At 38.2% G+C, this 27,011-nt stretch overlaps 3 pseudogenes; 1 reads left to right on the top strand and 2 right to left on the bottom strand.

Moving 5' to 3' along the window:
* Positions 1 to 1,168: 1,168 nt before the first annotated feature.
* Positions 1,169 to 3,175, bottom strand: LOC144371581 (fibrinogen silencer-binding protein-like; annotated as a pseudogene).
* A 2,127-nt stretch (positions 3,176 to 5,302) lies between these two features.
* Positions 5,303 to 5,755, bottom strand: LOC106145275 (ubiquitin-like protein ATG12 pseudogene; annotated as a pseudogene).
* Positions 5,756 to 22,101: 16,346 nt separating this feature from the next.
* On the top strand, positions 22,102 to 23,276 carry LOC101970287 (SUMO-conjugating enzyme UBC9 pseudogene; annotated as a pseudogene).
* The last annotated feature ends 3,735 nt before the right edge of the window (positions 23,277 to 27,011 follow it).

The following is a 27,011-nucleotide window of genomic DNA, read 5'->3' as shown; positions in this document are numbered from 1 at the left end:
TAGGCTCAGGCCTAAGGCCATCCTCACTAGACTCCATTGTTTTGGACCAAAGTTGGTGGTGTTAGGTGCAGGACAGGATGAACTAAGTTGTCTTTAGGGCAGGCTGAAGGAATGTTAGCTGCAGGATAACACCCCCCCCCCCCTTTATCACCTGTTAGTCAAGTCTGAACACTCAACCCCTGTCAAGGCTGAGCACTCAACACCCCCCCCCCACCAAGGCTGAACACAACCCACTTGTGCCACAAGGCAGCTTGCAGACCCAGAGACCCCATTAGATTTGGGCTATAAAAACTCCCTCCTGGGGCTGGGGATGTGGCTCAAGCCTGGCATGTGTGCGGCCTGGGTTTGTATCAGGAGCTGATCCTCAGTACCACATACAAAACAAAGATGTTGTGTCTGCCAAGAACTGAAAAATAAATATTAAAAAAAATTCTCTCTAAAAAAAAATTATTAAAAACAACAACAACAACAACTCCCTCCTGCCAGGCCCTCTCTCTTGCTCTCTCTGACTCCCTCTCTTGCTTTTGCTCTTTCTTTCTCTCTCTCTCTCTCTCTCTCTCTCTCTCTCTCTCTCTCTCTCTCTCTCTTTTTCTCTCTCCTCTTTTGCACTGCTGCAGTAAAGATTTCTTGGTGGCTCCTAGTGTTGTGGTCACTTTCCTTTCAGTGGAAATGTGTGGTGGAGGAAAGTAGCTCAGTATATGGCAACACGGAGTGGAGAGTAGGGGGAGAGAGAGAGAGAGCTCTACTCAACAAGGAAAAAATTATATGCCCTAAAGATACAACCCCCCCAAAACCCACCTTCTCCAGTCTCTCCCTATCTCTCTCTCTCTCTCTCTCTCTCTCTCTCTCTCTCTCTCTTTCTCTCTCTCTCCTGCTGGGGATTGAACCCAGGGCCTTGTGCATGCAAGGCAAGCACTCTACCAACTGAGGTATGCCCCAGCCACAAGACTCCTATAACCCAATCATTTTACCTCTAAACTTTCTTGTATTGTCTCATATGTGTGATTTGGGGGGAAACCTCATATCTAAACCATAACAATTACCAAACAATCAGTAACTTTTAATATCTAAAAAGAAAATCAAATAATTAGAAAATCATACCAAAACAAAGAAAGAAAGAAGAAAATCAGGTCAAAAGTTTTTCTATAATAGAGATTAACAACACTTTTCAGCATTTATTCTGCTTTAGGATGTTCCCAAAGTAATTTATGACAAAATTAAAATAATCAAATTGAAAGATTGAAAAAAAACCCTTTAGACTACAATAATTAGGTAGATTATACCATAAGTAAATTGCTTTTAGATTCTCTACTTCAATTTTTGCTTTTAGTAGCTCTTCTTCTAGCTGTTGCCTTATTTTCATTCAATACATCCCTTTTCTGAACATATAATGTAAGCTTTTTATTTTCTAAAATTATCTGATTCTCCTCTTTCAACATTTTTAAGATCTGAGGATTATATGCTAATAGTGAATGCAAGTGTTTTCCACTTTCATGCTGAAAATAAAATAATCTCTCATTGGAGTACACTTTCCTCAAGTGATGGTGACAAAGATCTCTCCATAAAATGATTTATTCACGTTCTTCTTCTTTCTCTAAAGTATCACTATGTTGAGGATTTAAAGTCAGTAGAGGAAGTGGTTTAACGTCTTTTTTTCTTCACCTCCACTGTAATAGCAACAGGATGGTGCTCCAACATTACTTGAAATAAACTGGTACTGCTTGTGCAGGTTCATTGAGGTTTGCACTAAATGAGGTGGGTCTAATATTGCCATTGCAGATGCTTCAAAACAATATTTTGCATTGTAATTATTCCCAAGATTAATTTCCCTTCAGCAGGCAAGTTTGGAACTGCATATTCCAGAATCATTCTGTGACTGGAGAAAGGCATTATTTGCAGTGCCCTCAAATAATATAAAATAATATATTTGAATTCAGTTTTTGTAATCTCTTTATTCAAATTTGAATTGCTTATTCCTGGAGGTATGATTTCTTTTTTTGGTGGTGCTGGGGATTAAACCCAGGGCCTTGTGCATGCTAGGCAAGCACTCTACGGATAAACTATATTCCCAGCCCCATGATTATTTTTTTAAGGAATTACCCTGCAGGTGACTTAGTGTTGCAGATTATCTCATTTTTCAATGGTACATGCTGTTGCAACCTTCCCAGTAAACCATTTCAGAGACACACCTGTGACAATATAATATAAATTGTGCCCAGTGAAAAAGCACTGCAGGTAAACTATAATTTCACCATTTTAAAGTGTGCAATTTGGGGTTGGGGTTGTGGCTCAGTGGTAGAGCACTTGCCTAACATGTGTGAGGCACTGGGTTTGATTCTCAGCACCACATACAAGTAAATAAAATAAAGGTTCATTGACAACTAAAAAATATTTAAAAAATTAAAAATAAAGTGTGCAATTCAATGGCTTTTAGTGAATTCACTATGTTGTGAAACCATCAACACTCTCTAATTCCAGAACATTTTTATTGCTGTCCTTATGCCAGTACCACTCCTCCTTTTTGTAACTATAGCTTTGTAGTAAGTTTTGAAATAAGGAACTGTGAGCACCCACCCCCCGTCAACTTTATTCTTTTTAAAGGTTATTTTATGAATTTGAAAATTAGCTTTTCCATAAGTTCATTGATGTGTAGTTTTCCATTGCTGTGAGAAAAATACCCAAGAAATCAAAGGAGGAAGATTTATTTTGGTTAACATGGCTTTTGGAGTTTTATTAGGGAATAAAATTCCCTAAGTATAGGTCAATACTATGCAGAGGGAAATATAGATCATTTTGCACACTACTGATACCTTTAAATCCATGAATACAGGGTACATTTCCATTTATTTATGTTTTTTTAAATTTATTACAGCATTGTTTTGTAGTTATCAGTGCACAGGTCTTGTACATCCTTGGACCTAACCATAAGAATTAGGCTTTTGTGTGTCTGTGTGTGTGTGTGGTGCTGGGGATTGAACCCAGGGCCTTGTGCATGCAGGGCAAACACTCTACCACTGAGCTATATCCCCAGCCCAGGATTAGGTTTTAAGAGCAAAACTAAGGTTTCTCTAAGGAAGAGGACATTTTCCCCTGGGACTTCAGTGTCAGATTCTGACTGAGGGTTTCCAGCTTTCATACCAGCTCTACAGATTTTCTTACATGCCTGTTCAGCCATCACAATCATACAAGTCAATTCCTTGGGAAATGTCTCTCTGTCTCTCTCTACACACACACACACACACACACACACACACACACACACACACACTACACACTCATATGTATATGCTGTTAACCCTTGAATAATATGGGAGTTAAGTGTGCTGTCACCCAGTCAGAAATGTATACAACTATGTGTGTGTGTGGTGTGTGGTGTTGTGGGTTTGAATCCAGGCCTTTGCACATGCTAGGCAAATGGTCTGCCTCTGAATGACACCCCAACCCTATGTATAGCTTTTGACTCTCCAAAAACTTAGTTACTAATGTCTTACTGCTGACCAGAAGACTTACCATTAACATAAACAGTTGATTAACACATATTTTGGGTGCTATATGCTATATGGTGAAAATTAAGTAAAAACCATGACAGATCATAATTTACTACCATACACAATTTACTGAAAAAACTTTTCTTGAGGAGATTATTAGCATTACACAGAGTTTTATCGTAACAGGAAGTAGATATAATATCATCACAATAACACAGTGCGTTAGTTCATTGATGTATAGTTTTCCATGTGCCATCATGTCTGGCATTGTTACTTGTATTCTTGATAATTGCCATTCCAACTGGAGTGAGATGAAACCTCAGTGTAGTTTTAATTTGCATTTCTCTAATTGCTAGAGAAGTTGAACCTTTTTTCATATATTTATTGACTGATCTTATTTCTACTGTGAAGTGTCTATTTAGTCCCTTTGCCCATTTATTGATTGGTGTTAAGTTTTTTGAGTTCTTTTTTTTTAGCCAAATTCATTTATTATAAAGGGTCATTGGTATAAGGGAAATCAAGAATTCACATTCTTAGGCAGAAAATGAGAACTGAATAGCAATTTCTTCACTGTAAAGTGAATTGTTATTTAGCATATCCTCATGCTAATATGTGGCTGAACCCTAGCCATAAAGTGCACTCTGGGATTTAAAGGATGTAAGTGTAGCTCAAATACTTTCATAAAAATCACATCCTTCCTACCATATTATCTTTGAAAACAAACACTTGAAATTATAGTACATGTCACAAAACCTGTTTGAACATTCTATTCCATTTATGGAATGGCTTTAAATATCATGCATGATAAATAAAGTACAAAAGAAAAAAAAGTTAAATCTCACTTCAAGCAATGAGCAGTCTAACCACACCAGTAAAAATGGTACTCTTTTAGTCAAGGCATGACATACACATAAAATTTGAGGCTATTTTACAATTATTCTTTGAATACTTTCAATCTGAATATAATATGAAGTACACAATGATTTTAGGTTTACTCAGCAAGTTCTTTGGACATTGTTTAAATAAGTGATAAAGCAGCACAACACTGGAACTCAATCTTAAATGATAGTACCAAAAAAAAAATCCTATAAAACTCATTTGTCTAGAATTTGTAAAATTGTTTCTGTTTCCAAGCATAATTAAATTGTGATTATTTTCTCAAAGTCTTCCAGTTTGTCAACATACTTGCTTTCTTGGCTACATATTGGCCAGAAATTAACAAGAAAAGTCTTATTTCCTTTCACCTGGCAAAGATGTAGAACCGGATTAACCAAACCCTTTTTATCAGCTGGACTGCTCTCTAATGGACTATGTAAGGTATTAAGCTAAGAGGTCAATGTGACTTGGTTTGACAAGGTAATTCAACAGAAAAAATATAAACCTCTTATACCCCTGACGTTTCCTTGAATGAGTTAAAAAGAAATGGAAAAACCTATTAATTAGTAAATTAATTTTTACCATGAAAGAAATCAGCAGAGTACTAGTTCTATAAGTAAACAATTTCAATCATTTTGAAAACTGGTAATGAAAGTTCATGTAGCTTCAATCTTCTCAATCTTGGAGGCAGATCTGAAACAATGGTAGTAATAGGCAGGAGTAACAGGCATACTGTGATGTCAATCTTTTATGAAGACTTGTGTATTAACACAAATCATATTTTTGTTAGTTTATTCACTCTACAGAGGTTTTCTTATGTATGAATATGAGTTACAGTAGACACATGCTGAGTAGTTGATATCTGTTAAGTCTCGTCACAGCATAAGAACTTTATGGAGCTTCTTCCTCTGTGAAAACATCATTTTGAGTAGCAAGCTGTTTTTCTCTGTGGCTCATCCCCAGGCCTGAGATTTGCAGTTTACCATCACTGCCATAACACTCATAGAGGGTCCCGACTTCCTGGTCTGGGGAAGGAGCAAAGGACTGATTCACATAAATAAACAACTGTTCCGAGGCCACAAGTTTAAGGAACTTCTTGATGAAGTCACTGAGTCCTTGGATGGTTCGGGTTCGCTCTACAGCCCACTTCTTTGTTTTCATTATAGGGGTGTCTCCCACAGCCTTCAGTAGGATGTCAATTTTTTTCTTGGTGTCGCCTGAAGGCTCCTCTGTCCCCGGCGAGACTGCAGCAGAAGATGGGGGCTCTGGAGTGGCTGTTTCTGGGGAGACATCCGTAAGTCCTTCACCGCTGGCAGCAGCAGTTGAAGGGAGTTGCAACACCGACACAGGCTCCTCCGCCATACTGCACGGTGGAAAGCGAGAGCTGAAGTCTTGAGTTCTTTATTTTTTTATTTTATTTTTTTGAGAATTTTTAATATTTATTTTTTAATTCTCGGCGGACACAACATCTTTGTTAGTATGTGGTGCTGAGAATCGAACCCGGGCCCCACGCATGCCAGGCGAGCGCGCTACCGCTGAGCCACATTTCCAGCCCTTGAGTTCTTTATGTATCCTGGAAATTAATGCTCTATCTGAGGTGCAGGTGGCAAAGATTTTCTCCCATTCTGGAGGCTCTTTCTTCACATTCTTGATTGTTTCCTTTGCTGTGAAGAAGCTTTTTAGTTTGATACCATCCTATTTATTGATTCTTGATTTTACTTCTTGGGCTTTAGGGGTCTTGTTGAGGAATTTGGTTCCTAAACTGACATGATGTTAATTTGAGCCTACTTTTTCTTCTAGTAGGTGCAGGGTATCTGGTCTAATGTGTAGATTCTTGATCCACTTTGAGTTGAGTTTTGTGCAAGGTAAGAGAGAGATAGGTGTCTAATTTCATTTTGTTACATATGGATTTTCCAGTTTTTCCAGCATCAGAACCTATCTTTTCTCCAATGTGTTTGTGCACCTGGCTTTTTTTGTAGTATATTTATGTCAACATGCATACTTCAAACCCATTTTATTTATTTATTTATTGGTACTGGGGATTGAACCCAGGGCCTTTTGTATTCAAGGCAAGCACTCTACCAACTGAGCTGTATCCCCAGCCCATGTTATTTATATTATTCAAGGGTCATGTATATATGTGTTTGCATATATATGTGTGGGTATATAATCTCCCTTTTGGTTTTATTTATCTAGTAGAATCCTGATGCAAATTTTAGTACTAAGAGTTATCCTGGTTTAATAGAATCTTTTAAAAAAATATTTATTTTTTAGTTGTAGTTGGACAAAATACCTTTATTTTATTTATTTATTTGTTTGTTTATGTGGTGCTGAGGAACAAACCCAGGGCCTTGCATGTGCTAGGAAAGCGCTCTACTGCTGAGCTACAACACCAGCCCTACAGTCTTAAAGATGAGTTTTCTGAATTGGTTCTGAGTTTTCTGAAATTGATTCTGTTTTCAATGGTAAAGAAGTCTTTATGCATTGGGCATGTGGTACATGCCTAAATATCCCAGCTATCTGTGAAGCTAAGGCAGGAGGATTGCAAGTTCAATGGTAGCCTCAGCAACTGAGTCAGACCCTGTCTCCAAATAAAAACCAAAAATGGTTGGTGATGTAGCTCAATGGTAAAGCAACCCTACATTCAATCTTCAGTATCAGAAAAAAAAGAAGTCTCTATGGATTCAACATAATTCATTGTCAAAATTGCAATGGTTTTTTTTTAGAGAAATAGAAAAATATTTAAATTTGTTTGCAACCACAAAGGCCTTGAATAGCTAAAGCAATCATGAGAAAAAAGAACAAATAGAAGGTCTCACATTTCCTGATTTCATATGGTATTACAAAGCTACCCAAATCAAAACAGTAGGGCACTGGTATGAAAACAGACATATAAACTATGGAGAACAGAATAGAGAGCCCACAAATAAACCTACATGTACATGGTCAATTGTTCACAAGAGCACCAAGAATATACAATAGGGAAATGATGGTTTCTTCTATAAATGGTGTTGCAAATACTGTATATTCAGATGCAAAAAAAAAAAAGAAAAAAAAGGAAAAGAAAAGAGACACCTTATAGTGCATACAAAAATCAATTCAAAATGAATCAAAGATTTTAATTTTTGACCAAAACTCTGTGCCTGATTTGTTTTATACTCTCCTCTAGGTCCATCCATACTTTTGAAAATGATAGGATCTCATGATTTTTAATGGATGAAAAGTATTCCATTTTGTGTTAACACACATTCCATTGTGTATTTAAAGCCATTCATCTGTTGATGGATATTTAGGCTTATTTCACATCATCTGTTTTAGATAATGTTGCAATAAAATAGGAGTGCAGGTATCTTTTTGATATGTTGATTTCATTTCCTTTGTGTGTGTATATATATATATATATATATATATATATATATATATATTTGCTGAGGGCCATTACCAAGTAGGAATGACGCATCGAAATTTCCTTGCCAAGCGTACCCCATGCTGCTTAGAGGACATTTGATGGAACATTGCATGCATGCTTTAATAAGGTGACCTTGCTCAAGGACCAAGGCGGATCTGGGTTTAGAGCTGATCAGGTTTGAGGAAGTAACCGGCTCCTTGAGTTTAAGGCGTTGCCAGTTTAAGATAATGGGTTTTAGGGAAGTTGGCGGTTGAAGATTATTGCTGGGATTAGGGTGTTCCTGCTGCTTGTTCCCGTTGAGTTCTCGTGAGATTAAAATGGGATTTGGAGAGAGCCTCGTGGAGTAGGTGAATTGTGCGGGAGACGGTAGAACGTTTTGCCCCTGGACCTGTGTGGAGGTGGTGTGAGAGCTGGAATAAAGAATTGCTGTTTGAACCTACAAAGCTGTGAGTGCCTCGTGATTCTGGTGCCAAGCCGAGACATTGGCCTTGGCATTTTGGTGGCCCGTACGCGGAACGTCTGAAATTTGGAGGTGAGTAAAATCGCTCCCCCCTGAGGGAAGGCGAGAGAATGGGTGACCATTTCAAAAAACAATGTGTTCTTGTTTTGATTTATTTCATTTTTGTTTCAAGCTGCCTATCCCTAGAAATTTCTCAGGCAAACTGGGAAAAATGGTTGGCTCAAGGTTTGAAGTTTGTTAGCCCCGAGAAAGAGAAAATTGATACAGTGAATTTTTATTCAGTTTTTGTTTCATTCAGTTGTGGTTTTGTTTTGTGTTATCTTATTGGATTGCGTTATCTTTATAGAAGATTAGAAATTATTAAAAAAGAAGCCGAAAAAGTGTTAAGTAAATTGTTAGAGATTCAGACCATGGAGGAAGACATTTTAGGTCAAGCAAAAGAGAAGGTCTCTCGAGCTAGTCAGAGAAAGGGAGAAAATTTAAAGGAAAAGGGGTTATTAGAAAAAAGGCCACAACAAGAGGCTGTCACTAACTCCGTTTTACCAGAGGGTGTAATTCAACCAACAGCCCCACCGATGGAGACAGCTGAGTGGCCCTCAAACCCCATAGTTGATAGATGGGATCCTGAGACAGGACCTCAAAGATTAGCATGCCCTGTATTTGAACAGGCAGGAGGGCGGCGAATTCACCGTATTTTAGAATTTAACACAGTGAAGCAGTTAAAGGAGGCTGTAACAACCTATGGTCCTCAAGCCCCCTTCACAGTAAGCATGGTGGAGTCCATTACTAACTTGGACATGACGCCAGCAGATTGGGCTAGCATGTGTAAATCTGTGCTAAATGGAGGACAATATTTGTTATGGAAGGTTGCCAATGAGGAATTTTGCATGGAGACAGCTAGGCGAAATGCAGCAGCCGGTTACCCTCAAAGAAGTCTTGAAATGTTATTAGGAAAGGGACCTTATGAGGGTCAGCGGCAACAAATGGAATATGATCCTGCTGTATATGTACAGATTGCTGCAGACGCAGTTAGGGCATGGAAGACTTTACAAGGACATGGAGATTTACAAGGTCAGCTATCTAAGGTAATACAGAGACCTAATGAACCTTACGCTGACTTTGTAGATAGGCTTATTCAAACGGCTGCCAAAATTTTTGGTGACACAGAACAAGCAATGCCATTAATAAAACAACTGGCTTATGACCAAGCAAATCGTTGCTGCAGAGAGGTTATTAGACCATGGAGACATGAAGATTTAAACACATATATTAAATTATGTAGAGATGTTAATGAACAAGGGCAAGTCTTGGCAGCTGCAGTACAACAGGCTTTAGATGCCAGGCTAGAAACATGCTATAATTGTGAACAAACAGGACATTTTAAAAGGAGTTGCCCCATAAGAGGAGGGTTTAACAAAACTAGAAATCAAAGGAATAGAATACCGGGTATTTGCCCACGATGCCGTAAAGGGAGACATTGGGCTAATGAATGCCGTTCTCAAACCACCATAGAAGGTACTCCCTTATCAAAAAACGGACAAGGATCAGGTATTTACCCACGATATCGTGGAGAAAGGCACCAGGCTTCATTGCCAAAAAACGGACCGGGGGGCCCAATGCTCCGGGGCCCACAACCACAAATATACGGGGCAGTGGAGGAACCCAGAAACCCCATCAGGGTGGTGCCCAGGACACATTGTCCATTAAATCCCTCATCAGACAAACCCGAGGGAGCGCAGGGTTGGACATCTGCGCCTCTGCCAGAGCAGTATTAACTCCAGAGATGGGAGTTCAAATCATTCCCACAGGAGTAAAAGGACCTCTTCCCCAAGGAACAGTAGGCTTATTGTTGGGACGTAGTTCATCTACATTAAAAGGACTTATGATAAGTCCTGGGGTAATTGATCCCGATTATGTAGGTGAAATAAAAATTATAGCTAGTTCTCCAGGAGGTATATCAGTAATTTCACCTGGAGATAGAATAGCACAGTTGTTAATACTACCCAGCCTACATAATAAGTTCTCTAGTCTTAATGTAGAAAGAGGTTCCAAGGGATTAGGCTCCACAGGTGTAGATTGGGCTATGTTGTCTTTAAATTTAGATTCTCGCCCAATGTTAAAACTAAATATTCAGGGTCGTGACTTTAATGGACTGCTGGACACAGGTGCTGACCTTAGCATCATATCTCTTCAAGAATGGCCAAAACATTGGCCATTACAACAAGCCACTCAAACGCTTCGAGGCCTAGGAGTGGCGACTAATCCCCATAGAAGTGCTATGGTATTAGATTGGAAGGATCCTGAAGGATGTGAAGGAACTATACAGCCATATGTTTTGGATCACCTTCCTATTAATTTATGGGGACGAGATGTCCTAGATCAACTAGGTTTGATGTTAACAAATAACATCAATCCTAATGTGCCCACTACTAGGGCTAGACAAGGTATCAGGAAAGAAAAAAGATTAGGAAAACAAGAACAAGGTATAGCAGCGCCAATTCAAATAGATCAAGGAACAGACAGACATGGGTTGGATTTTCAGAAAGGGCCACTGAGACAATCAAAATTACTTGGAAATCAGAAAGACCAGTGTGGGTTCCTCAGTGGCCCCTGACTAAAGAAAAGATACAAGTAGCCCATGATCTGGTCAAACAACAATTAGCGGAAGGACATTTACAACCTTCCGTATCTCCCCATAATACTCCCATTTTTGTTATCAAAAAGAAATCGGGTAAATGGAGATTATTACAAGATTTAAGAGCAATTAATAATGAGATGGTTATTATGGGACCTGCTCAATCAGGGATTCCTCAATTGTCTGCTTTACCAAAAACGTGGCATGTTTTAGCTATAGACATTAAAGATTGCTTTTTTTCGATTCCAATTCATTCCGAGGATAGTCCACGTTTTGCATTTACTATCCCTGCATTAAATCATGAAGGTCCTGATGAGAGATATGAATGGAAAGTACTCCCTCAAGGAATGGCTAACAGTCCAACTATGTGTCAAATATATGTTAATAAAGCAATCCAGCCACTTAGAAATCAAAATCCTGAACTAAAAATATTTCACTATATGGATGATGTATTATTGGCACATAAAGATAAAAACACATTGCTGGAATGTTATGCCACACTTACAAACTTGTTAAAAAATTATAATCTAGAGATAGGGATAGACAAAGTACAATTAAATTTTCCAATTAATTATTTAGGAGTTCTATTATCCTCAACCATGGTCCGTCCACCTAAAATTCAAATACGAGTAGATCAACTCAAATCACTTAATGACTTTCAAAAGTTGTTGGGAGATATAAATTGGATAAGGCCCTATCTAGGCATACCAACAGGAGAGTTGGGACCTTTATTTGATATTCTAAAAGGTCCATCAGATCCGAATTCACCCCGAATGTTAACTCCTAAAGCTAGAAAGGCATTAAAAATTATTGAGACATATATGGAAAATATGCATTTAGATAGAATTGATATAAGTTTGCCTTTATTATTTATTGTACTACCAACAAGAAATATTCCTACAGGAGTATTTTGGCAGGAAGGTCCATTATTGTGGATACATTTATCTTATTCTCCTAACACTATTCTTACTAGGTATCCTGAGGCTGTAGGACAATTAATACTCAAAGGTATAAGAGCAGCAAAGACAGTGTTTGGAATTTCTCCCAATAAAATTATTACTCCATATACTATGGAGCAAATTGATGAGTTAGCTAATGAATTAAATACTTGGGCAATAATCATGTGTAAATCGAATGTTTCATTTGATAATCATTTACCATCTAATCCTTTGTTGTCTTTTTGGTCTAAGCATCCTGTAGTTTTTCCTAAAATGACAAGAAAAACACCTATCGTGAATGCTCCAAATATATTCACTGATGGGTCTAATAATGGTACAGCTGCAGTAGTTACCCCTGATCAAACTTTTACATTTTTAGTTCCCAAACAGTCAGCTCAAAAGGTAGAGCTTAATGCAGTTCTACAAGCTTTTATGATGTTCAAAGATTCTGTATTTAATTTATTCTCTGATAGCCAGTATGTAGTTAATGCTATAATATCCCTTGAAGATGCTGGTAGGATTTCCCCTTCCTCTACTGTTTTCTCTTTGTTTTCCACTATACAAAGTCTAATCTGGGATAGAAAAGATCCATTCTTTATAGGACATATCAGGGCACATACAGGATTGCCTGGAGCCCTTAGTTTGGGCAATGATTTAGCAGATAAAACTACACATGATATACATATTTTTTCTACTGTAGAAGAAGCTACAAATTTTCATAAAAGGTTTCATGTTAACGCTAATACTTTACAGAAGCGTTTTAAAATAACTAAGGAACAAGCCAGGCATATAATAAAACAATGTCAAAATTGTGTGACCTTTTTACCACAAGTTAATCTTGGAGTCAATCCTAGAGGATTGATACCTAACCATATTTGGCAGATGGATGTCACACACTTGCCAGAATTTGGAAAATTAAAATATTTACATGTTACAGTTGATACTTCTTCCGGATTTTTGATGGGCTCCCTTCATGCCGGAGAAAAAACTAAAGATGTTATAGCTCATTGCTTACAAAATTTTGCCACTGTGGGTGTTCCTAAACAGTTAAAAACTGATAACGGTCCTGGTTATACGTCTAAATCTTTTAAACAATTTTGCTCATCATTTGGTATTACTCATATAACAGGAATCCCATACAATCCACAGGGACAAGGCATAGTTGAAAGAGCTCATCAAACTATTAAAACATACCTATTAAAGCAAAAAGAGGGAATTGGAAAGGGGTATATATCCCCCAAAGATAAACTTAAAATAACTCTTTTTACTCTAAACTTTCTAAATTTGGATTCATCAGGACTTAGTGCTGCGGAAAGACATATGTATCCGAAAAATGTACATAAGCCTAAGGTACTTTGGAAAGATATTCTAACAGGACAATGGAAAGGTCCCGATCCAGTTATTGTCTGGAGTCGGGGTTCCGTTTGTGTGTTCCCACAGGGAGAACAGCAGCCGATTTGGATTCCAGAGAGGTTAACCAAAACAATTTCTACAGAAAAAGAAGATGATTTGACTGAAATCCATAACAGCTGATATCCAGAGCTCCAGCTTGGCTATTCTTACATCTGCGACAGTGATTAATCACGGTGCTTTTTTTTCAATATCTATTTTATTATTGCATTTTTCCCACATCGTAAAGTTCTATTTTATTTTTTGAGCTCATACAAACCTAGGTTAATATTTTTCTGATCAGTTTTGTTTTTTGACTATGTTTTATTTTTTGACTGTGGAGTTTTTAAACATTGCAATGGAGATTTTACCTAGGTAAAGCTACAAGGCCGTTATTATTGTCTTATATGTTGTATGTTATGTGTGCCCTGTTTTGTGTTGCATGTCAGTATGTGTATATTTTTATATGAGGAGCGCTCATGAAAAAATGGATCCGAATTTTTTTTTATTCACGTGATTTAAGTGGTTTAATTTAAATTAGTTAAACAGCTGTTAATGATTGCTTTCAAAGGTGATTAACAGATCTGTTTGCTTACTATTGTTTTTAAAGGTGATTAACAGATCTGTTTGTTTACTTTCACTTTTCCTTTTCATCATATTTAATAATTCTGTTCAGGATAATGTCTCTTTAACATCATTGCCAGAATTCCCATCTCCATCCCAGTGCCGGTGAAGACAAAGAAAACCAAACTACAGCTTCTATGATAGCTACCACAGTAAACTGTATAAACTGATGCATCAATGAATATAACTCAACAAGTAATGCTCAATCAAGGACTTGATTTACTTTGGGAGGAAATGGACATATTGATAGACTCCTCCGATTTGAACTGCCTGCAGAACTTGCCTGGACTATATATCAGTTGCATGCATTGTGAACTATCGTCTGGTGCAGCGAATTGTGGTACTGCTGGCATATTTTTGCTGATGGTGTCACCAGTGATGCAATTTCCTTGCCAGCGCACCCCATGTTAATTGTGGTAATGCTGACATCTTTGCTGATGGTGTCACCAGTGATGCAATTTTTCCAAAGGAGCCGTCAATTGGCTTGGTGTCGTGGCATTTCTGTATCTTCCTCCCTTCTACTAGTGATGGTCTAAAATTTGGGGGCCAACAGAGGTGAGGCAAGAACCTCACCCCCCCACTGGCACCAAGGTTAAATTTGGGGGCCAACAGAGGTGAGGCAAGAACCTCACCCCCCCACTGGTGCTTAGGCCTATCCACAAGCATGGCTGAATGCTGGACCGGTAGTCAGCGACGGGTTGATCTGATTGCAGTGGATTCAACCTAAGACAGGGGACTGACGCCTAGAGGTCAGTTCATCCGATGACGGGTAAGAACCATATGTTGAATTGGACAACCTACCAGGCACGGTCCTAAGCCGCATTGCTTGTTGTTTAATTAATCAGAAGGGGGGAGATGCTGAGGGCCATTACCAAGTAGGAATGACGCATCGAAATTTCCTTGCCAAGCGTACCCCATGCTGCTTAGAGGACATTTGATGGAACATTGCATGCATGCTTTAATAAGGTGACCTTGCTCAAGGACCAAGGCGGATCTGGGTTTAGAGCTGATCAGGTTTGAGGAAGTAACCGGCTCCTTGAGTTTAAGGCGTTGCCAGTTTAAGATAATGGGTTTTAGGGAAGTTGGCGGTTGAAGATTATTGCTGGGATTAGGGTGTTCCTGCTGCTTGTTCCCGTTGAGTTCTCGTGAGATTAAAATGGGATTTGGAGAGAGCCTCGTGGAGTAGGTGAATTGTGCGGGAGACGGTAGAACGTTTTGCCCCTGGACCTGTGTGGAGGTGGTGTGAGAGCTGGAATAAAGAATTGCTGTTTGAACCTACAAAGCTGTGAGTGCCTCGTGATTCTGGTGCCAAGCCGAGACATTGGCCTTGGCATATATTCAATAGTGAGATGGCTGGACTATATGGTAAATTTATTTTTAATTTCCTTTAATTTTGTGGTGCTGGGGATTAAACCCAGGGCCTTGAGGTAAGTATTTTACCAACTGAGCTATATCCCCAGCCCTATTTTTTGTTTCTTGAGAATCCTACATACTGTTTTCCATAATGGTTGAACTAATTTACCTCCCTACCAAGATTGTATATGAGTTCCTCATTCCTCACACCCTCCCCAACATTTGTTACTTTTTGTCTTTTTAATAATAGCCATTCTCACCATGGTTAAGTGATATCATTATTTGGTTTGCACTTCCCTAATGATTAATGATACTGAGTATTCTTTCATATACTTTTTGGCCATTTGCGTGTTTCCTTTTGAGAAATGTCTGTTCAGATCTTTATCCCATATTTAAATTGGGTTATTTGTTTTTTTTTTTTTGCCATTGAATTGTTTGGATTCCTTATATATTCTGGATTTTAGGCCCTTGTCAGATATATGGCTTGCAAATATGCTCTCCCATTCTGTAGGTTGTCTCTCTGATTTTATTTATTTGAGTCTTCTTTAGCTAAGGTTTGTTAATGTTTTATCTTTAAATAAAACAATTTTAATCTCTGTTCATTTTTCTATTTTTCTAGTCTATTTCATTTATTTTTTTGCTCTCATCTTTATTATTTTATTATTTTATACTGCTACCTTTTTTTGAGTTTATTTTTATTTTTATTGTCAAGCATGGATAGCTGCTCAAATTGATGTTTTTGTGTTGGGGCAATCACTGGGGTATTTTATTCTGCCTTATCGCCCTGATATTTTGGTTGGTCATATATTAATTGATATGTTCATCCCCTTCTCAGACAATGCAAGCAATCTAGCACTCTTTTTTAGGGGCTTAGAAAAACATAAATTTATTAACAATTCTTGAGGCCAGAGGTCTAAAATTGGTTAAAAACACTGCAGAAGTCTCATCCAGAGACTCTAAGGGAAAATCCCTTTCAATAACATTCCCAGCCTCTAGAAGGTGCTTGTGTGCCTTGCCTCATGGCCCAGCCCCTCCATCTTTGTTGTGGCTCAGCAGCAGTAGAGCTGAGCCCCTCCATCTTTGTTGTGGCTAAGCAGTAGAGCAAAGCCCCTCCATCTTTGTTGTGGCTAAGCAGTAGAGCGCTCTCCTGGCACTGTGAGTGCCCTGGGTTAGAACCTCAGCACCACACACGGAGTATAACTTCCTGTATTTTTTTTTTTAGTTGTAGCTGGACACAATATCTTTATTTTATTTTTAATAAAATAAAAACAAATCTTTATTTTATTTTTATGTGGTGCTGAGGATCGAACCCAGGCCCTTGCACATGCTAGGCAAGTGCCCTACCGCTGAGCCACAAATCAGACCTGCCAACTTCTCCATCTTAAAGCTAACTAACATCAGGCTAAGTCCTCACACTTTCATATCTTTGGTTCCACTTCTGCCTCTCTTGACTTACAAATAAGGACTCTAAGAATGACATTGGCTTCACTGGACAATTCAAATATGTTTTCCTACTTCAAAGTTACTGGATTAGCAACCTTAATTCATCTGCAACCTTTTTTTTTTTAAAAAAAATCTTTTTAGTTAGACCTCCATTTTATTTATTTTTATGAGGTGCTGAGAATCGAACCCAGTGCCTCACACATGCCAGGCAAGTGCACCTCTGCTGAGCCCCAGCCCCAGCCCCTGCAATATTTTTTTTTATAAATTAAATTTTATTTGTTCCTAGTTACATATGACAGTAGAATCCATTTTGATAGAATTATACAAGCATGGAATATATCTTATTCTAGTTAGGACCCCATTCTTGTGGGTGGACATGATGGTAAGATTCACTAAATCCAGCACTGTTAAATTTCATTTATCTCACTCTTATATAATCTAGCTATAGTGTGTTCAAATTTTGAAATTTTGTGCATTTTATTTATTATATTCATCATTTTCATTTCATTGATTTTCATTTATTCACAGAGCCATGATCTTCCACCTAAGATCATTTTACTTCTGCCTGAATAAAATGCTTTCTTTCTATGGGTCTGCTAATGACATGTTTCCTTGTTTTCATCTGAAAATACCAGGAAAAAAGATAATTCTATTTTATATTGGCTCATAGATTCTCCTTTGTTAGGTGACAAAGCATGGAAAAACTAATGTTTTACCATAGTTAAAGGGATTGCTTACTTGCTAAAAAAATCATAAAAAACCCCTTCCAGATATATGGAAAGAAATACTATTAAATATGGTGACTAGTATCTGCTGATGAAAGAACCAATAGAATTCACATTATCTCAGAAGACATATTATGAGTCTTTTAGTTTCTCTTTCAATCCACTTTATTTTATCAGTGATGAACCCGAGTTCTAGAAAATTAATACATTTTTTATTAAGAATACCCATTGAGGGCTGGGGATGTGGCTCAAGCGGTAGCGCGCTCGCCTGGCATGCGTGTGGCCCGGGTTCGATCCTCAACACCACATACAAACAAAGATGTTGTGTCCGCCAAAAACTAAAAAATAAATATTAAAAAAAAATTCTCTAAAAAAAAAAAAAAGTATACCCATTGAGTTAATGTTTGATCCTGGACTAAAATTCAGGTCTTCTCACTTGTAGCAGGAAGGGTTTTGTATGATTAGTGGAAGATTTTGGTGATAGCTAAGCATGTTTTCATTTCAGGTGACTTTATTTCTAAAGAAGGAGTAGTGTCTAGAGAGGACTCTCTGTTAAGGAGGGATTAGACATAGCTTTATCCAATGGCAATTCTAGGTGAACATCTTGGCAACAAATGAAGAAGCAAAAAATTTTAAGATATTGCAGGTGGGAAAATGAAACAACCATATCCATATATATATATTAAAACCCCTATCAGGTCTCTAAATATATGAAAAGCAGATTCCCTATGATCTAATTGTCTAACCTTATGCCACTACCACACTTCTTTTTTTTTTTTTTTTTTTTTTTTTTTTTTTTAAAGAGAGAGTGAGAGAGGAGAGAGAGAGATAGAGAGAATTTTTAATATTTATTTTTTAGTTCTCGGCGGACACAACATCTTTGTTGGTATGTGGTGCTGAGGATCGAACCCGGGCCGCACGCATGCCAGGCGAGCGCGCTACCGCTTGAGCCACATCCCTAGCCCTACCACACTTCTTTTTAATTTTAATTTTTTTTTTGTACCAGTGATTGAACTCAGGGGCACTCGACCACTGAGCCACATCCCCAGCCCTATTTTGTATTTTCTTTAGAGACAGGATCTCACTGAGTTGCTTAGCACCTCACTTTTGCTGAGGCTGGCTTTGAACTCAAAATCCTCCTGTCTCAGCCTCCCAAGTCATTCGAATTATAGGCCTGTGCCACCACACTTGGCCAGGATTGCATTTTAATCCATCAATTTTTTAATTGCACAGTATTTTCATCTTTATATTATATTCTAATGCATGAACATGTAATGTCTTTCAGAGTCTTTAATTTATTTCAACAAAATTTTGCACATTTCAAAATATAAGTGTTTCATTGGTTAAATGTAGCCCGTGGTGTTTTATTATTTATGATATTATTGTAAAGGGTATTGTTTTCTTAATTGCCATCTCAGATCATTTATGGTTGCTATATATGAAGACAAGCAATTGCTTTTTGGCACTGGGAATCAAACCCAGGGCCTCATACATGATTAGGTGAGTGGTCTACCACTGAACTACATCCCCAACCCCAGGGATTTAATCCAGGGTGCTTAACCACTGAGCCACATTCCCAGAACTTTTTGTTATTTATTTACTTTTTTAAAAATATTTTTTTTTAGTTATAGACAGGCACAATACCTTTATTTTATTTTTATGTGGTGCTGGGGATTGAACCCTAGTGCCTCATGCATGCTAGGCAAGCTCTCTACCACTGAGCCATAACTCCACCCCTTTTGTTTTTTATTTTGAGATAGGGTCTTGCTAAGTTGCTTAGGGCCTCTGCTAAGTTGCTGAGGCTGGCTTTGAACTTGAGATCCTCCTGCGCCACTGGGATTACAGGTATGTGCCACTGTGCCCAGCAGAAAAGTGAGTTTTGATACATTGTGTAATCATCAAATCAGTAATTAGCACATTCATTGCCTCAAACATTTATTATTTCTTTGTGGTAAGATATTCAATATCCTCCCTTCTAGATATTAAATTTTTTTTTAGTTGTAGGTGGATACAACATGTTTATTTTATTTGTTTATTTTTATTTTTTAATTTTTTAAATTTTTAAAAAGAGAGAGTGAGAGAGGAGAGAGAGAGAGAGAGAGAGAGAGAGAGAGAGAGAGAGAGAGAGAGAGAGAGAGAGAGAGAGAATTTTTAATATTTATTTTTTTTTAGTTCTCGGAGGACACAACATCTTTGTTGGTATGTGGTGCTGAGGATTGAACCCCGCCGCAAGCATGCCAGGTGAGCGTGCTACCGCTAGAGCCACATCCCCTGCCCTATTTGTTTATTTTTATATGGTGTTGAGGATCAAACCCAGTGGCTGACAAGTGCTAGGTGAGCACTCTACCACAGAGCTACAACCACAGCCCCTCTTCTAGATAGTTTGAAATATACATCATTAGGTTGATCTTGTACCCTGTAGTTTTACTGAATTAATTCATTAGCTCTTATATATTTGTGTGTGTGTGTATGTGTGTGTGCGTGTGTGCACGTGTGCGCGCGCAGTGTGTGCACACGCATGCACGAATTCTTAGAGTTTTTCCTTGCATAGGGTCATGTTATCTGTGAATTGAGATAGTTTTCCTTCTTCCTTTCTTAACCGGATGCCTTTTATTAATTCTCTTGCTTACTTGTTTAGGCCAAATTTACAGTAGTATAATGTGAAATATTTTGTTCTACCAATGTGTTGTTAATTTATTTTTGTATATTGAACACCTTTGTATTCCTAGGATAAATCTTACTTGATTATTATGTTTAATGACTTTTTTTGGGGGGGGGGTTACCAGGGATTGAACTCAGGGGCACTCAACCACTGAACCACATTCCCAGCCCTATTTTGCATTATATTTAGAGACAGGGTCTCACCGAGTTGCTTAGGGCCTTGCTAAGTTATTGAAGCTGGCTTTGAACTTGTGATTCTCCTGCCTCTGCCTTTCAAGCCACTGGGATTACAGGCCTGAACCACTGTGCCCCACAATCCATTATTTTTCCATTATGTATTTGAATTTCTGCTCAGTACTTTATTTCCTTCTTTTTTTCTAGCTTTGATTTTAGTTTGCTCTTATTTACTAGTGTCTTAAGGTATAAACTATTGAATTGAGATTATTGAATTGAGACCTATTTGGTGGTATATAATTGTTTATAGTATCTTCTTAAAATTATTTTTATTTTTTAAAAAATAATTTTTAGTTGTCAGTGGATTTTTTATTTATTTTTATACAGTGCTGAGGATCGAAACCAGGGCTTCGCACATGCCAGGTAAGTGCTCTACCACTGAGCCACAATTCCAGCCCCATTTTTATTTTTATAAGGTTGGTAGTCATGTTTTCAATTTCAGTTTTTATTTTAGTAAGTTAGGTTATTTATTTTTTAATCTTTTTCTCTTAACATAGGCATTTAGAGCTATAAATGTTCTGCTGAGCATTGCTTCTGTTACATCAGAAAAGTTCTTATATGTTGTACTTTCATTTTCAATCTTTTATTTTCTTATTTCAAATATGATTTCTATTTTCACCCACTGGTTGTGGGAGTGTTGCTTAGTTTCCATATACCATGTATTTATTAATTGTTTGATTTTCCTTTGTTATTAAATTCCAGACTCATCTCACTGTGCTCAGGGAACATACTTTATATCCTTTCCTTTTAAATTTATTGAGGTTTGGTTTGTCACTTGTAATATGTTCTGTTCTAAAAAAATAAGACATGTTCACTTGAGAAGGACATATATTCTGGTCTTGTTGGTATTTTCTATGTGTGCCTGTTAGGTTTGTTGGCTTATAGTATTTTTCAGGTTCTTTATGAAGTATCCAACTATTACCGTGAAGCAATTTGTTCTTTCTATTATGTTTTGTATATATATATATGCTTGAATTACTAACTCTTCTTAATTAATATATAATGTTCTTTGTCTCAATAGTATTTTACTTATAGTCTATTTTGTGTGATATAGTATAATTACACAGCAGTTTAGTTACTCTGTAATATGTAATATATTTTTCTGTCCTTTAACTTTCATCCTATTTGCATCTTTGGATCTAAACTGGAACTCTTGTAGATACATATAATTTGATCATTTTATTTAATCCACTCTTCTAATGTTTGTCTTTGATTAGAGAACTTTATTTATTTATTGATTCATTTATTTGTGGTATTGGGGATTGAATCCATGGCACTTGATTTCTGAGCTACGTCCCCAACCTTTTCCATTTTTAATTTTTGAGAGGGGTCATTGCTAAATTGCCAGGATTGGGCTTGAATTTGCAAACCACCTGACTCAAGACTTCCAAGTAGCTAGGGTTATAAGTATACACCATTTGATGTGGCTTAATCAATTTATTTTTAAATTAATTACTGATATGAAAAACTTACTTATGCAATTTCAATATTAACTTTCTTTTTTTTTTAAGAGAGAGAGAGAGAGGAGAGAGAGAGAGAGAATTTTTAATATTTTATTTCTTAGTTCTTGGCGGACACAACATCTTTGTTGGTATGTGGTGCTGAGGATCGAACCCGGGCCGCACGCATGCCAGGCAAGCACGCTACCGCTTGAGCCACATCCCCAGCCCAGTATTAACTTTCTATATATGTTATACCTTTTAAGCCTCTTTTCCTTTGCTAGTGCTTTCTTTTGTGTTTAGTTGAATTATTGTAGTGTACCATTTTGATTCCCTTTTCATTTAATTTTGTGAATATTTATATATTTTCTTTGTGATAACCATGATGTTTGTAGTTAATAAATTTCTGAGACAAGGGAGTGCCACCATGATGCACCAGCCTCAATGCACCAGCCTCTGCTGCCCAGGGATTTTGAACAAGTCTGGATTGTCAGGGATTGCTCTCAGCAGACTAGCCCAGGAGAGAAAAGCTTGGAGGTAGTAGCACCCCTTTGGCTTGGTATCTGCCTGGACTAAGAATCTGGATCGCACGATGAACCTAATGAACTGGGAATATGCCATCCCAGGAAAGGAGGGGACTCCATGGAAAGGAGGCTTGATCAAGCTGGGAATGCTCTTCAAAGATGATTATCCATCCTTACCACTGTAAATTTGAGCCACTGATGTTTCACCTGAATGTGTACCCTTCTGGTACCCTGTGTTTGTACATCCTGGAGGAGGGCAAGAACTGCAGGCCAGACATCACAATCAAGCAGATCTTATTAGGAATACAGGAACTTCTAAATGAACTAAATATCCAAGACCCCAGTCATGCAGAGGCCTACAGGATTTACTGCCCAAACGGAATGGAATATGAGAAAAGTGTTCGAGTACAAGCCAAGAAGTTTGTACCCTCAAAGGCAGCAACCCTGTGGCACTGCAAAAGGAGGAATTGGTTTGGCAAAAACTTATTTACCCTTTTGCAAATCTCAAGTCACTCTTATAGTTCCCAGTTGCATGGGAAGGTGGGGGGGGGTGTGTGCCATCTTTCATTTCCCCCACTGGCATACAGTTCTGAATTAGCTGAATTGCCCGTTTTCATTCAGAGTCTCTTCCTTCAGTCTTTTGTATTTTTTGATTGTTATGTAAAGCTTGCTTTCATTTTAATATTGATGTCAGTATTTTAACTGCTGTAAAATTATAAACTTTTAAATTTGAGTAAACCCCTAGGAGCTAATTCAGGTATGCTTCACTGTTCAGAGCTGTGTCAGCCTCCAGCAGGCTGTCCCTGTCCCTCCCTTCCCACACCCTTCTCTCAGAACCTGGCTGTTGTGCCTCAGATCCAAGGTCAGCAGGATCTTGACCGGCACCTACACCATTTTAGGTGGGGAGCCATTTTATCTAGGTACTCCTAAGTTTGGATTTAGGAGCCATTTTATCTAGAGATTCTGAGACAATGCTGCTTAGCCTCCCATAAGAACATGTATCTGCTAAAGGGTCGACCCCACAACCCACGACAGAACTCCTAAAGCATGCTTGTGAAATTCCTCTTACAGGCTATAAAACTGCTCTGTGAGTGCCGCCTGATACACTGCTGCTCTCCTCAGAGGGACAGCCTTGTCAGTTTGCTCCATGCTCTGACAATAAATGTCTGTCGCAATGGGGCAAAAGGTGTGACATCTGCAGTAGAGGGGAGAGAATGTCCACATGCTTCTGCCCTTTTCAATACTTTATTCACTCAAATCACTCAATACAATTTCACTCTATAGGTTCTTTTTTTTTTTTTTGGTGCTGGTGATTGAATCCAAGGCCTTGTGCATGTGAGTCTATAGGTTCTTAATCAAGAAAATGACAACCCTTACTGCTAGATACTGCAATAGACATAATCAATTCACAGCAAACAATTCTAGATTTAATTCTAAGCACTGCAAACACACTTAATCATGACAGGCCCATGACAGACATTCCCTCTGCATGCTAAGCTCAAGTGTCAGGTCAAAAGTCTCAAGCCTTAGGCTTTAAGTCCAGCAGATATACACTCACTCAGACTGACGTGATCAGATCAGGAACTAAGGCAGGCTTCTCCAGGGATGGAGCTGGTTGAAGAGAGGGTCTTAGGGAGAAGCTGCAGCTCTCACCAGGGTCAAGATGTGACTGTAGAGTTTGAAAGCAGTGAGAACAACACAGAGGATCAGACAAACAATGAAAAGTGTTGGGATGTCAGTCCAAGTTCTCATCAGGGTCTCCAGCTTGTGTGCATCATTGTTGGCTGGCTGAATGTCAGTTTATTTTCTCCAATATTTATACCAGATTTTGGGGCTTTTAAAAATATTTATTTTTTAGTTGTAGGTGGACACAATATCTTTATTTCAATTTTTTAAACATGGTGCTGAGGATCAAACCCAGTGCCTCATGTGCGCTAGGCGAGAACTCTACTGCTGAGCCATAACCCCAGCCCTCAAATTTTGGGGCTTCTGACCCCCCTTTAAATCCCTATCAGCTGCCACCAGGTTTCTTAGTGACATCATTTACTCTGGGGTTAAAACATCTGGTATGGTGGTCCCCACCCTGATTTTCTCACCTTTACCTCTTAGAGGGCTAGGACAGCCTGCAGAGACTTCACTCTGAATTTATCAGGGTGGGGAGAAGTGACTTGTTTGTGCCTGAGGGTCATAGTGGAGTCTACCATGCAGCCAGTGCAATGGTTTCATTAATGAGGTTCTAGGCATAAAGTTAACTAGAAGAGATCGAAATAAAACACACAGACTCAGTTACCTTATTTCTATTGCTAGGTCCGAGATGGCTCCCCTCTCTGGTTCGCTCCTCTAACCGCCCAGCAGGGCAGCAAGGATTACTCAGGGCTAGCAGGAGAGAGTTTGAACACGCCAGGGAGTAGCCTTTTATTGGGGAACAAGAGATTCAGGGGAGAATTCCATCCAATGAAGGTTGAGGGGGGGCTGCACTCCAAGGTCAGGGTCAGTGATTGGGTCCCTGGGGTCAGCGGTCAGGCACTCCCCCACCCGGATGGGCTCTCTCATCAGGAAAGGGCCGGGGAAAGCTTCGACACAGCCAAAGCGCCTCAGGCCCTTAACGGGAGCCACCCAATCACGTGTCAGAAATGGCTTCCCACAGTGGAGGGCTCCATTTGGAGTGCCAGGTGAGACTAGGCACAGGCCTAAGGCCATCCTCACAATGTCTTGCATGGGATTTCGATGGTGGTGTGGTCCATGGACTTTGCATGGACTTTGTGAGTGTTCTTAAAAAAATTATATATATATATATATATATATATATATATATATCTCCTAAATTTCTAGCAACTAAATTTGAATTATTACTAACATGGTTTCAATAGAATACAAAAACTTAATCTCATATGAATCTTCCCTTCCTCTTATGTTGTTGTACAGATTATATCTTCATAGATGGTGTGCTCATTAACAGATTTACAAGGGTTTTATATACTTTTAAAATCATGGAAGAAATAAAGAGTACAATGATAATGCCTTCTATATTTGCCTATGTTGTCACTCATCAGTGTTATTTATTTCTTCACATGACTTCAAGTTCTGTTTAATGAGTTTTCATTTCAGCCTCATGGACTCATTTTAGTACTTTTTGTAGGGTAACTCTACTAGTGGAGAACTTTCTCAGCTTTTATTATTTGAAACTGTCTTAACTTTTCATTCATTTTCTTTGGGGTTCTGGGTATTGAACCAGAAGTACTCTACCCCTAGCCCTGTTTAAAATTTTTATTTCTGGGCTGGGGATGTGGCTCAAGCGGTAGTGCACTCGCCTGGCCTGGGTTCGATCCTTAGCACCACATACAAACAAAGATGTTGTGTCCGCCGAAAACTAAAACAATAAATAAAAAAATAAATAAAATAAAATTTTTATTTTGATGGGGCTGGGGCTATAGCTCAATGGTAGAGTGCTTGCCTAGCATGTGTGATGCACTGGGTTTGATTCTCAGCACCACATAAAAAAATAAACAATTAAAATAAAGGCATTCTGTCCATCAACAACTACAAAAAAAATTTAAAAAAAATTTTATTTTGAGGCAAGGTCTCTCTAGGTTGCAAAGGCTGGGTCAAACTTGAATCCTCCTGCCTCAGACTCCTGAGTCTCTGAGATTACTAATGCACCCAGCTCTCATTTACTTTCAAAAGATAGTGTTGGCGGTTATATTTTTTGGTGACAATTTTTTTCTTTTTCTTTTTTAACTGTAGAGAAAAAATTTATTAAAAATCTGAAAAATATTCTTAAAAGATTTACTTTTCCGAGAACTGTAGCTACATGCTGTTACAACATGAATTAAACGCAAACACAACCCCCCCCCCCCCACCAAAAACAGATGCAGAATGTTTTCTCTGATATAAGGAGGCTGACTCATAGTGGGGTAGGGAGGGGGAGCATGGGAGGATTAGATGAATTCTAGATAGGGAAGAGGGGAGAGAGGGGAAGGGAGGGGGCAGGGAGTTAGCAAGGATGGTGGAATGTGATGGACATCATTACCCAAAGTACATGTATGAAGACACAAATTGGGTGTCAACATACTTTATATACAACCAGAGATATGAAAAATTGTGCTGTATATATGTAATAGAATTGTAATGCATTCCACTGTCATTTATTTTTTTCAAAAATCAGTAAAAAAGAGGGCTGGGGATGTGGCTCAAGTGGTAGCGTGCTCGCCTGGCATGCGTGCAGCCAGGGTTCAATCCTCAGCACCACATACAAACAAAGATGTTGTGTCCGCCGAAAACTAAAAAATAAATAAATATTAAAAATTAAAAAAAAAATCAATAAAAAAGAATTAAAAGACCCACAAACACAAAAACCATGACAGGTCAAAATTTCATTCATCAACAAAGATAAATTGCCTAACAAATAATATGAATGACTTGAGAAGAATGAACTCTTTACTGCAAGCACCATTTTTAAAAAGGACACAGGGGCTGGGGCTGGGGTTCAGCAGTAGAGCACTTGCCTAGCATGTGTGAGGCACTGGGTTCAATCCTTAGCACCACATAAAAATAAATAAACAAAATAAAGGCATTGTGTTCATCTACAACTAAAAAAAATTTTTTAAAAATAAATAAATAAATAAATAAATAAAAGGAGCATAAATGGTGAGTGTGTTCAGCTATAAACATTAAATTGACCTTGGAACTAGAAATCAGCATTTTGTCATGTGTCATTAATATACATAAAAGTGAATAGTGTCAAAAGAATAGCACCTGTAACATTCAAAAACAGTTTTGTCAACTAGACAATTACATACTCTACAGAATGTAT

The sequence above is a fragment of the Ictidomys tridecemlineatus genome, chromosome X (assembly GCF_052094955.1).
Source record: "Ictidomys tridecemlineatus isolate mIctTri1 chromosome X, mIctTri1.hap1, whole genome shotgun sequence".
Taxonomy (NCBI): domain Eukaryota; kingdom Metazoa; phylum Chordata; class Mammalia; order Rodentia; family Sciuridae; genus Ictidomys; species Ictidomys tridecemlineatus.
This window is presented reverse-complemented; position numbering and strand designations above follow the sequence as displayed.